This window comes from Thermobia domestica, chromosome 16 (genome assembly GCF_964235325.1).
Source record: "Thermobia domestica chromosome 16, izTheDome1.hap1.1, whole genome shotgun sequence".
NCBI classification, from domain to species: domain Eukaryota; kingdom Metazoa; phylum Arthropoda; class Insecta; order Zygentoma; family Lepismatidae; genus Thermobia; species Thermobia domestica.
Genome location: NC_137469.1, coordinates 18,574,611 through 18,586,668, shown reverse-complemented (window position 1 = coordinate 18,586,668; position 12,058 = coordinate 18,574,611). Strand labels below are relative to the sequence as shown.

The 12,058-nt window shown below is 38.5% G+C and overlaps 1 protein-coding gene across 4 annotated transcripts in view; it reads left to right on the top strand.

Annotated features, from left to right (window-relative positions):
- The window catches only part of LOC145672938 (very long chain fatty acid elongase AAEL008004-like), a 312,483-nt gene that overhangs the window by 171,690 nt on the left and 128,735 nt on the right, over positions 1-12,058 (top strand). The window contains exon 1 of one of the 4 annotated variants that reach the window (XM_081742166.1): positions 11,941-11,995. The exons of the other annotated variants lie outside the window; for them this stretch is intronic. The gene's annotated coding sequence lies outside the window, so the exon portion shown is untranslated. Of the gene's footprint in view, positions 1-11,940; positions 11,996-12,058 lie in introns of those variants that run through there. 4 annotated transcript variants of the gene reach the window in all.

Below are 12,058 nucleotides of genomic sequence, written 5' to 3'. Positions count from 1 at the left end.
TTATTTTGCGTGAGGTACCGTCATCACAAGTCACCTAGTGGCTTTCCGTTTTCAGCTGTTTAGAAACGCGAAAATAAATGCCGATTTTCAAAATGGCTCGAAATCGAAAGCAGATAAGTGAGTCGTGTTAACGGTTTCTCATGTAAAATAATATTGTCTAGGGCGCTCTTGTTCCACATTTCGATTATATTTTATCTATTTGAAGATATCACATAATTACTATAAAATTAGCGGTATTTTAATTTCGTCAGGATGAAGACTCTTAAGTGATAGTTTGGGTTTGGCTACACTATATGTAGTTCTCCAGATATAAGACCTACAAGAGTAATGATGCGCACGAGACAAGATTTGAGGCTGTCTCGTCTCGAAAAATGTTCATTAAAAGTGATGTCTCGACTCGAAAAGTGTATATCTCTCTATTGAAAGAGCTGTGTCTCGACTCGAATTTTGTCCGGAAAATTCTGTCTCAACTCAACTCGTGCGCATCCCTATACAAGAAAATTTTTGATTGAAATATATTGGATATTTTGATTCAAAATAATTTCAGTTTATGAACAGCGTTAAGAAATGGATTAAATTTGTAATCCGAGCTCCGCTCTATATAACCTTTGGAAACAAAGAGATTTCCGTTATTCGCTATTAATTTTTGCAGAATTTTATTTTCTTTGTTTAGAATAGCGGGCAAGAAACCACAGGAATATTCCATTGAAGGGCGTGTTGAATATACGAGATTCCTTTCCCGTCATCAAGGTGCTACTTTTAGTATCTACTCATTAATCTGTTTCCTTTTCTTTTAGTTTTTTTTTTTAAAAAAAGAGAGAGAAAAAGATAATAATTGACGCACGAATAGCTGACCTTTCGATCCATTGTGTCTTGAAGGCCGGGGAGTGGGAACATCAAGATATTAGAGTCGATGGGACAGACATTGCAAACCAAAATTCTGGTTTGACCGGACTCTCACAGTTGGATCTTTAAAAAAAATGAAAAGCGATTAGGCAATGGGACAATGACACCTGTTGATTATTCTAATTCTACGAAAAGAATTTCTTTTTATAGATCTATGACGCATGTTTCGTAAAAATTTTCCATGGCTGGAAGGAATATTACTTTTTTTGAGCGCGGAAGCTTCTTCCAGGTTCCAGCAAAAAATTATTGAATAGAAATGACTAGCTAGGTGTAATTAGTTACCAGTTTCTGAAATTTATTTTCGTTTGACCCTCAACATTTCTGAAACAATTATTTCGTTAGATGATAAGGAATTTTTTCACTTCCACCACGCCCGTATTAATATATTATGTGCCCCTGTGCTCGAAAAACTTTGCCCCCTCTCTCCCCCGCACAAACTTATGTCTCAAACAAAGAAACAAGTCGTGATTTTGCAAACATATTAAAGTGTATTCAATGTAAGAAACACACCTGGGATAAACAAATGACGTACTACAATGAAATGTAATTGGCTGGAACCGTGACTGACGTAATTGCTTATTTGCAATTGGTTAAAGAGAGGAACTATTTTTTCACATTGTTTCGTATAATTAACTTCACACATTTGTTATACGAGACGAAAAAATATTAATTCACGGAGCAAAATATACTACTACAAATTACTGACAAAATATATGCCATATTCTGAGATTTTTACCTTCTGTTATCGAAAAAAAAACAATCGTCACAGTGTTGCTAACATGCAAACCGATAAGTATCTATAACAACAAATGTTAAACACTTGAGAGAGAGATGTAGATAGTAAATGTAGTAGAGAATAAACATTTATATAATATGTTTCGGTACAAATTTAATGTATTTTGAATTGCTCTTAACAACCATAATAAAGAAAAACCGTTCTTAAAAAAGTGTAATGGCTGACCTTAAAAAACGCAGAGATTGCAACAGTTATTTTAAGTCCCGCCCCCAACAGACACCTTACAATTTGAAAACATGGCGGCTATATGTAGTGCTTCTGTTCAGTGTCAAGTTAAGAAACATCCAAAAGGAAAACCATTGAAGAGCGAGGGAAAAACGAATTGTTTTAAACGTGTTCAATAAACTGCTGGAAAACAATCCTACTGTGTTAGTGAATGACATAGTGAAATTAACGGCAGAATATACTGGTGTGTCTGAGTCGAGTGTTGTGAACGTACGTAAAGAGTTCAAAGAAACGGGGTTGTTGAGAAAAACGGGTAAAAAGAGAAACAGACTGAAAACAGAATTAGTGAAGGCGGATGACTTTGTGAAATGTGCTATTCGGAGCAAAGTGCATGATTTCTTTCTAAGAAATGAACCACCTACACTAAACAAAATTTTGAGTTCTGTAAATAGTGACCCTATGTTGCCTAGTTTCAAACGAACTACGTTCTACACATTGTTGTTGGATATTGGTTTTCAGTTTCTCAAGAGAAATAAAGTGAACGTTATTTTAGACAGAGAAGATATTGCATTATGGCGGCGACGATATTTGAGAAATATTTGTAAACACAGAGCGGAAAATAGGACCATATATTACTTAGACGAAACCTGGGTGAAGGAAGGTCACACTACACCCAATGTATGGGTAGACTCAACTGTATGTTCTAAAAAACGCATTTTTGTCTGGAAAATCAACCGGCCTAAAAAATCCTACGGGCAAAGGAAAAAGACTAATAGTTGTTCATATAGGCAGTGATAGTGGATTTGTAGATGGTGGTGCTCATATCTTTGAATCTAAGCGCGGTCGTGATTACCATGATGACATGAATGGTGACGTTTTTTCGTGAATGGTTTGAAACAATATTACCGTACCTAAACTTGATCCCGGGTGTGTTATTGTAATGGATAATGCTTCATACCATAGCGTAAGCCTCGAACGACGTCCTAACTCCTAATGGCGAAAACAAGAAATAATTGAGTGGTTAACAGCAACGAAAGTGCCTTTCTCCGAGTCCGATGTTAAAGTGGACGCATTGCAAAGCGCAAAGCATTGCTCTCAACAACGAAAACCTATATGTAGTAGACAGCATTGCAAAACGGACTGGGAGAATGATTGAGAGACTGCCCCCCTACCACAGCAATTTGAACCCGATAGAAACTGTGTGGGCGTTTGTTAAGGGTTTTGTAGCCAGAAATAATACCACGTTTAAGTTACGTGACGTTCGGCTGCTGCTTGAAACTGCCTTGACTCAAGTGACACCAGATATGTGGAAAAACAATATTCGTCATGTGCTGAAGGAAGAAGAGAAAATGTGGAATCTGGACGGACTTTCTGATACCTTGGTGAATCGCCTTGTAATTAACATAAACAACGAATCTGATGAATCTTCTGATGAAGACCTGCAAGTTGCTGCGTTGAGCGATTCAGAAGAAACCTCAGATTAACGTGAGTAATTCATAATTATTTTATCGTTTATTTCTTTAAGTTGATAATAACATTTACTGAGCGCTATTACTTAATTCCATTCAGTAGCGTAGCCAGGAGGTGGTTCCGCCCCCCGCCCCCCGAAATTTGGAAAAGTTGTTAAAATTAAGCCTAAAATCACGTTTTTCGCCCAAAAATTTTCCGGGGGAGGAACCTCAGACACCCCTCCCCTGAAATTACCTTCTAGCTATGCTTGGTTTATAACCGAGATATATCTTGCTTTTGAGATCGAGGAACGCACGGAAAAAGAACAGCTGACCGAAGCAGAAATCTCGCCGTGAAGCACGTGCTTGACGCGGAGTAATACAAATTGTTTTGTTTATCTCAGGTGTGGTTCTTACGTTGAATACACTTTAGCTCTTGTTGAGTAGCAGTTTAGGTATTACAAGTTAGAAAAGTTACAATATAATTTTATATTGGCAAATTCTCTTAATGATAATTCACCGTCAATAATGGTTTAATAGTATCTGTATTTATAATATAATGACCTGTCTGTCTGTAGCGCTTTTCAACTCGAGAATCATAAGAGATAGGAACATGAAATGTTAATATGTTTTAAAGCTCTCAGAGAAATGATCCAAATGACCTGTTCCAGGTCCCTAGATTACACCTGAGCTGAGATACGGGGGTGCAAAGTCCCCATAAAAATAGCATGGGGGCATTTTAAAATTAATCGAAACCGACCAATATTATAGTTGACTTCATAGTTTTTGGGGGTCACTGAGATGAATAGTGACAGTTTTAATCCAATTCAACTTCAAGGTCATACTCCACTGCCTAGGGAGGTAGCGAGATTTTCAAAGTAATCGGAAACGACAGATATTAGTGTTGAATTCATAGTTTTCGAGGTCGCTGAGTTTAACGGTATCAATTTTCATAATATTTAAGTTCATTCTCACCCCTTGGGGTAATAGATGTGAGAGGGTGACTTTTAAAAAAATAATCAAATAAGCTAGCTAATTAGTAACTATTGTAATTAGGGCGAATTAAAAACATTAACATATTTTCTGCATTTGCTCTGGACTCTGCTGGTTGCTAGTTTTAAATATTAATTTATTGGAATTCTTAAAAAAAAAAAAAAAAAAAAAATCCGTCCTCTAAATTCTGCCGCCCTGTACGTGAACACAGAATAGCACTTACCTAAATACGAGCCTGACTTCCAGTGATATGGAAAGTGCAAGTTTTCAAAACTTCCATTTCTTTTCACGCAATACTGTTCTCACTTTCATTTAGTTGTTTTTTTAAGTTAATGTTCCTTAAATTTAAACAAAAGTAAAAATTGTATATTTCATTATAATGCGTAAAGATCAAAGTAAAACATTGCTACTGTAAGTTCCATATAATGCCCACTCTATATTGGAACTCACGAAAAGAAATGATGCCGAAAGTATCGTCACAAGTACAACATGCTTGACCCAACCTTTCTATGAAACCCACAGGAAACAAGTGATACCGGAAGTACTTATAGAAGTACATAATGCTTGACCTATCCTCCCTTTGGAACTTTCACATGGCTGAAAGTACATACAAAGTATGATCAAAAAAGTACGCTAAATGTAGTTGCACAGTGTCATTTATCGATGCTGCATCCATTTTAACTAGTAAACCCGGCAGGGGCGGATCCAGGGGGGCGATCGGGGCGATCGCCCCTCCCAGAAGGGGAAACTTTCTTACTTTATATATATAAATAAAATCTATCCCAGAATTTGGAGCCCTTAAAAGTTGCATTATTACAACCCACCGCCCCCCCCCCAGAAGTCGGTCCTGGATCCGCCCCTGAAACCCGGTAGCCTTAACCTTTGCTACAGTCAAGGGCGCCGATCCTGGGGGGTCGAGGGGCCCGGATCCCTTAAAGCTCATGTGGGCCCCTTCATTGTATTCGTAAATTTACAATATTTGGCATAATTTGAATGCAATTTGTCTTAAAATCCTCGCATATGCTTTCTGCATCTGAATGCCCCCCCCCCAAATTTACAGAGAAATCGGCGCCCTTGGGTACAGTCAGTGTCGAATTTGAATGAGTTGTGACATGTTAGTTGGTTTCCAGAGGCAGAAGAGTGAGGACGTGTTAAGAGTGTCTGTCGTGCGCCAACATTAAGTTTTGTTCTAAGCTGAAATAAAGTGTCAAAGAAGCTCATGAAATGTAAAAATCAGTGTATGACGGTGAAGCGGTGGTATTGAACACTGTTTACAAGTGATATGAGCGATTCAAAAGTAGCAATGAGTAGGTTGAAATCGAGCAAAGATCGAGACGTCCTTCGATGTCAAAAACAGATGAAAACGTGTAAAAAAAAAAAAAAAAAAGTGGCGAAACTGATTTATTCAAACAGGCGAATGATAATTCAAGAGCTTTCCGAAGAACTAAACACCTCGTATGGGTCCGTACAAAGCATTTTAACTGCCGATTAAATGGGCAAATGACTTCCTTCTTCAATACGAAAACGCGCTGTGCCACACATTGCTTTTGATCCGCGAGTTTTTGGCCGGAAAAAGTGTTCCCGTCTTACTCACCAGATTTAGTACCATACGACTTCTGGATCTTTCCACAAAAATTAAACCTTCCTTAAAGAAAAAACGTTTTGACACTATTCCTGAAATTAAGAGGGCCACGACAGAGCAGCTGAAAGCCCTTCCAAAATAAGTCTTCCAGAAATGCTTCCAGTCATGGATTCAGCGTTGTGATAAGTACTAGCCAAGGGCAGTACTTTAAAGGAGATTAAATCAAATTCCATGTAAGCTTATTATTTTGTTTCTAATAAAACGAATCCCCGTACTTTTAGATCACACCTCGTAATGACTGACCCATGTAAGCTTATTATTTTATTTCTAATAAAATGATTCACCGTACTTTTGACTGACCCATGTAAGCTTATTATTTTGTTTCTAATAAAATGATTCACCGTACTTTTAGATCACACCTCCTAATGACTGACCCATGTACAGCTCACAGATGACGAGAAGAACCCTAAAAGAGGGGTAGCGGGGAAAGGTCAACGACACGGTCAAGTCCATTTTCGGTTTTTGAGGGGTGGTCTATACTTAGATGTCGTCTGCTACTCCGGTTAGCTATCTGTGTGCTATTCCGTGGTGTCATTTGAAACCCCCATGCGAAAAGTGTGCGAGCCCATATCTACGTCACACTACTTCTGCTAGGGTTCTTCTCGTCATCTGTGAGCTGTAAGCTTATTATTTTGTTTCTAATAAAATGATTCACCGTACTTTTAGATCACACCTCGTAATGACTGATCCATGTAAGCTTATTATTTTGTTTCTAATAAAATGATTCACCGTACTTTTAGATCACACCTCGTAATGACTGACCCATGTAAGCTTAACAAATGAAACGTCCTTGTGTCTAATAAAATGATTCATCGTACTTTTAGATCACACCTCGTAATGACTGACCCATGTAAGCTTAACAAATGAAACGTCCTTGTGTCTAATAAAATGATTCACCGTACTTTTAGATCACATCTCGTAATGACTGACGCATGTAACCTTAACAAATGAAACGTCCTTGTGTCTAATAAAATGATTCACCGTACTTTTAGATCACACCTCGTAATGACTGACCCATGTAAGCTTAACAAATGAAACGTCATTGTGTCTAATAAAATGATTCACCGTACTTTTAGATCACACCTCGTAATGACTGACCCATGTAAGCTTAACAAATGAAACGTTTTTGTGTCTAATAAAATGATTCACCGTACTTTTAGATCACACCTCGTAATGACTGACCCAACCTTTTTCCCTACCGGAAACAAATGATGCCGAAACTACTTATAGAAGTGCGTACTGCTTGAATCAACCTTTCTTTGGAACATACCTGAAACGAATCATGCTGGAAGTACTTAGTACTTTACCCAACCTTTATTATTGGAACCCATCGAAACAAATAATGCGGATGTGCTTATATAAAAACATAATGCTTGACCTATGCTTTCTTTGGAACCTGACGGAAGCAAATGAAGCCAGAGTTGAGTTGATTTTGAGTTTGACATCCCTTTCAGCAGCGAGGCTATACGAGACGGGAAGTACTGATTAACGTGGAATCCGAACCACATGAGCAAATGATGCCGGAAGTGCTGATAGGAGTACGTAGTGCTTAGCCTATCTTTTCTTTGGACCCAACCAGAAACACATTGTACTGCGAAAGAACGTCAAGCATTACCCATCCACTCCAAAAACTAATATAGTATTTCAAAATGCCCTTGGCACTACGTGAAATATTATAATATATGTAGGCTATACCCTATTAAGAGGCCTCATCACTGCGAAATAAAAATATCGCTAATTTTACAGTAATTATGTGATATCTTCAAATAGATAAAAGATAATCGAAAAGTGGAACAAGACCTCCCTAGACAATATTATTCTGCGTGAGATACCGTTATCATGACTCATTTATCTGCTTTCAATTTCCAGTCATTTAGAAAATTGGCATTTATTTTCGCGTTTCTAAATAACTGCAAACGGAAAGCTACTAGGTGACTCGTGATAACAGTACCTCATGCAAAATAACATCGTCTAGGGAGGTCTTGATCCACTTTTCGATTATCTTTTATCTATTTGAAGATATCACATAATTACTGTAAAATTAGCGGTATTAGCTATTAGGATGGTACAAATGAAACGTCATTGGGCCATAGTCGGGCCAAGACTTTATTTAGGAACTAATATGTGCCCTATCCAAATATCCATATTGTAGAATCTTGCGATACTTCCGCAACAATTTTTATAGAGGCAGTTTGGTTACGGGCATATAATTCGAAGTAGACACCATCTACCTCTATAAAAATTGTTGCAGAAGTATCGCAACATTCTGAAACTTGGATATTTGGATAGGGCAGGTCCCATAGTTTTGGAGCTATGGACCTTTAAAGTTCATTTTTTCATGTTTTCGGCAGCCTATAACTCCGAAAAGAAAGCATTTGTGCACCTAGGTTGGTCTATACTTTTCGTCCTATCTTGGTGTAAGGAATCACCTCCCAAGCCTTGTCAGTGTTTTTTTTTAAACACTGTAAATATACATTCAGTCATTTGAAACTTAACCACAATGCATTCCCGGGAAAACGGTTATCGGAGTTAGAACCATCAAAATCGTACCAATTAATAATTTTTTTTGTCTTCACTTCTGCTGCGTGTTGTATCTTCCACCAGAAAAAAAAAAAAAAAATCTTTTCGGAAGCTGTTAACAAAATTCGCAGACAGTGAACTGGGTACGGTAAGGAAACTTTTTTATTGGCTAGGTAAGTGTTTAAGCTAATGCACTTAGGAGAGTATTGGCGCTGGCATAGGTCATCACCATCAATAGCTACTTCACTTTTTTTCTCCTTCAACATTCCATTCTATTCTTTATCTGCTTTCCGTATAAAGGACTCTGAACCCTCTTCAGTGAAGTTAAACGTCATTTCTTTTGCAAACATCTCAATGTACTCGTCTTTAACAAAAAGTTTCCATTACCAACCATCGAAGAAATGCGTGAGACTGTTGCTCGATTTATGGCTTTTCTTACAACTCTTTCGCACCACGAACTTGCCTCAACCTTCTCATCACGTTTCAGTGGACAACTAACTGTAACTGGTGCTTGGCATAATGACCCAAACAGCCAAATTTACGAAGCATGTAGAAATGCTCTGTGGTCTTAGGATCCAGGGGACCAGGAATAAGTTTAAATGAAATTAAAAATTGTCAAATTTGGAAATTACAATGCTACTTTTCACAGACGGACGTGGTTAGGGCGGGTTACATCCGTAGGATCGAAGTGGCATAGGACTAAAAAGGCGTACAATCAAAACGACGTAGAACGAAACCGGCACATTATCAAAAGTAGTTTACCTTCATACGATCGAAATAATGATAATATAAAAATACATTATTACGAGTATAATCATGCAATATTAAGTAGCAATTATTTTCTTGAATATATACAGGGTAAGATAAAAGTGTATCACAAATCTCGCATTAGCATATATCTACAGCCTGTAGATATCTAACCCTTCCTTCATAAAGCTTATGCAATCAAAATTGTACAAAATCACAAGCTTTCATTTGGGATTTGACTAGCATAGGTATGTTAATTCCACACAAAGTAAAATCGCAAACATGTCGTAAACGAAGAGAAAAATTTTGCGAGACACTGTGATCATAAAGGTTCGTAAGAATAATATTTAATCGGCTCCGTTGTTTGTCTTAAATTGATAGCAAAGATGCGTTGCGATCACATAAGTCAATATTTAATCGGCACCATCAGTGGCGTATTTACGATTTTGTTTCGGGGGAGGGCTTTGCTAACTTTTGGAGGGAGGGCTTTGCCTGAAAATGTGAAAATTCTGCAAGATATTTCATATAATTTTCTATGGTAAGTAAGATTTCGAGGGGGAGCTTAAGCCCGGACCCCCCCTAAATACGCCACTGGGCACCATATTCATAAAACTAAACTTGTTTCCCTTATAGGTAGGTCTAATGCGATATTCATGGATATCTTTAACGCCTTCGACCCGATATTTTTAACAAGAAGGGCGATTTTACTTGATATAATGCATATACGAGGGATGTCTAAAAAGTATCCGACCTTTGGCCAGAAAAATAGTTGCGAATACCTGACAGATTTGGGACCCTAATCCCCTTCAAAGTAGGCCCCTTGTGCTTCCACACACTTAGCCCACCGATCCTTCCACTGCTGGAAACACCGCTGGAAGTCTTCTTTTGGAATGTTGTTCAGCTCCGTCGTCGTGTTCCGCATTATGTCTTCTCTACTCTGAAAACGGGATTCCTTCAGAGGCGTCTTCAATTTTGGAAACAACCAGAAGTCACGAGGAGCCAGGTCTGGAGAGCAGGGAGGTTGGCGAACGGTTGTAATTCCATGTTTGGCTAAGAACGTGTGGATCAATTGGGATGAATGTGCTGGGGCGTTGTCATGATGGACGTGCCAGTTCTTCGCTGTCCACATGTCTGGTCTTTTGCGCCGGACTGCGTCACGGATTCGCCTGAGAATATCTTGATAGTACTCCTTTGTCACTGTTTGTCCTTCCGGTGATGCACACTCGTGATGCACAATTCCACGGGCATCGAAGAAAACAGTCAGCAACACCTTGATTTTGCTTCGCACCTGCCGCGCTTTCTTCGGCCTTGGAGAATCGGGATGCTTCCATTGAGACGATTGTTGTTTTGTTTCTGGGTCGTACCCGTACACCTATGACTCATCTCCAGTTATCACGGAATTCAGATACCCAGGATCAGTGTTGGTGGTGTCCAGAAGGTCCTGTGGAACGTCAAAACGGGTGTCTTTTTGTTCCTGAGACAACCACTTGGGTACAAATTTAGCAGCCACTCGTTTCATGTTCAAATCGTCACGCAAAATTGCATGTGCAGAATCTTTACTCACTCCAACATCTTCTGCAATCTCCCGCACTGTCAAACGGCGATCTGCCATCACCAAATTTCGCACCCGCTCAACAACAGCTGCATTCCGAGCAGTTTGGGGCCTGCCGCTACGCTGCTCACTCTCGACTGATGTGCGGCCATCTTTGAATCAGTTGAACCATTGTTTAATTTGTGTTACACCCATCGCATCTTCTCCAAACACCTGCTGAATCTTACGAATTGTTTGGCTTTGAGAATCACCCAGCGTTTGACAGAATTTGATGCAGTATCTTTGCTCAATTCGTTCAGTCATCTTGCGAGAAACACTAAATCCGACAAACACTACCAACAGCACCTCACTTCGCGACCACCAGCTCACGACTGGCACACGCGAACGCGGTGAAAAAATTCAAGCATGCGCATTAAGGTTCCTCCTTCCACCGTGCACGGTGGCACCGCCTGAGAATCACTACTTTGCGTGGAAAAAATTAAGGTCGGATACTTTTTAGACAGGCCTCGTATATGGATGGACTATTTTTCTTGACTACCAAAGAGAGTTTTAAAATTTTGTACGAAGGAAATGTCGTCAGAGAAATCAGTCTGGCTAACTCTAAGATCTAGATTAATAGCGTTTGACACCATAACATACATTTTTTGAAATACCAATACGTCGAATTTCAAATCTCCATGTAATGAGAAATTAAAAAAATACTGAAAATTGTAACCAATGTTGCAAACTAAAAACACTAGAGTATCATAAACATTCCCATTTTGGAGGCCTCTACAACAGTAATAATGCAACTGTGATGGACGAGACAATATACTTTCAAATGTAGAGAATACAGCATCCCCTTACAGCATGAGCAAGGCTTAAAATGGACCGAGATGAACCGGAACTTCAATCAGGCATATCAGTTGTAGTGGATCATAAATTATGATTATGACTCATTACAAATTAATTTACATGATTTATTTTATAGCAGTTATTTGTTTACAATTCAAATACCATTTAGGTTTATTGCTATTATTATTATTATTATTATTATTATGTGTATTTGATGCACATGCGGCATCTTTACATGTTAAAAATTATTGGTAGGTTCTTTACTAGGAAGCTTTGCCATCTCCGTGAATACCACTTACCCAATCTTGAAGCATTGAACACCAGAAGAAAAAGAAGAGTTACGTCGAAAAGAATCTACACCATGGCATTATTCCCCACGTGTCGCGACTTAGGTAATCTGCTTTGAATAATCGCATATAATAAAGTTCTACACATAATTTTAATTAATTATATTA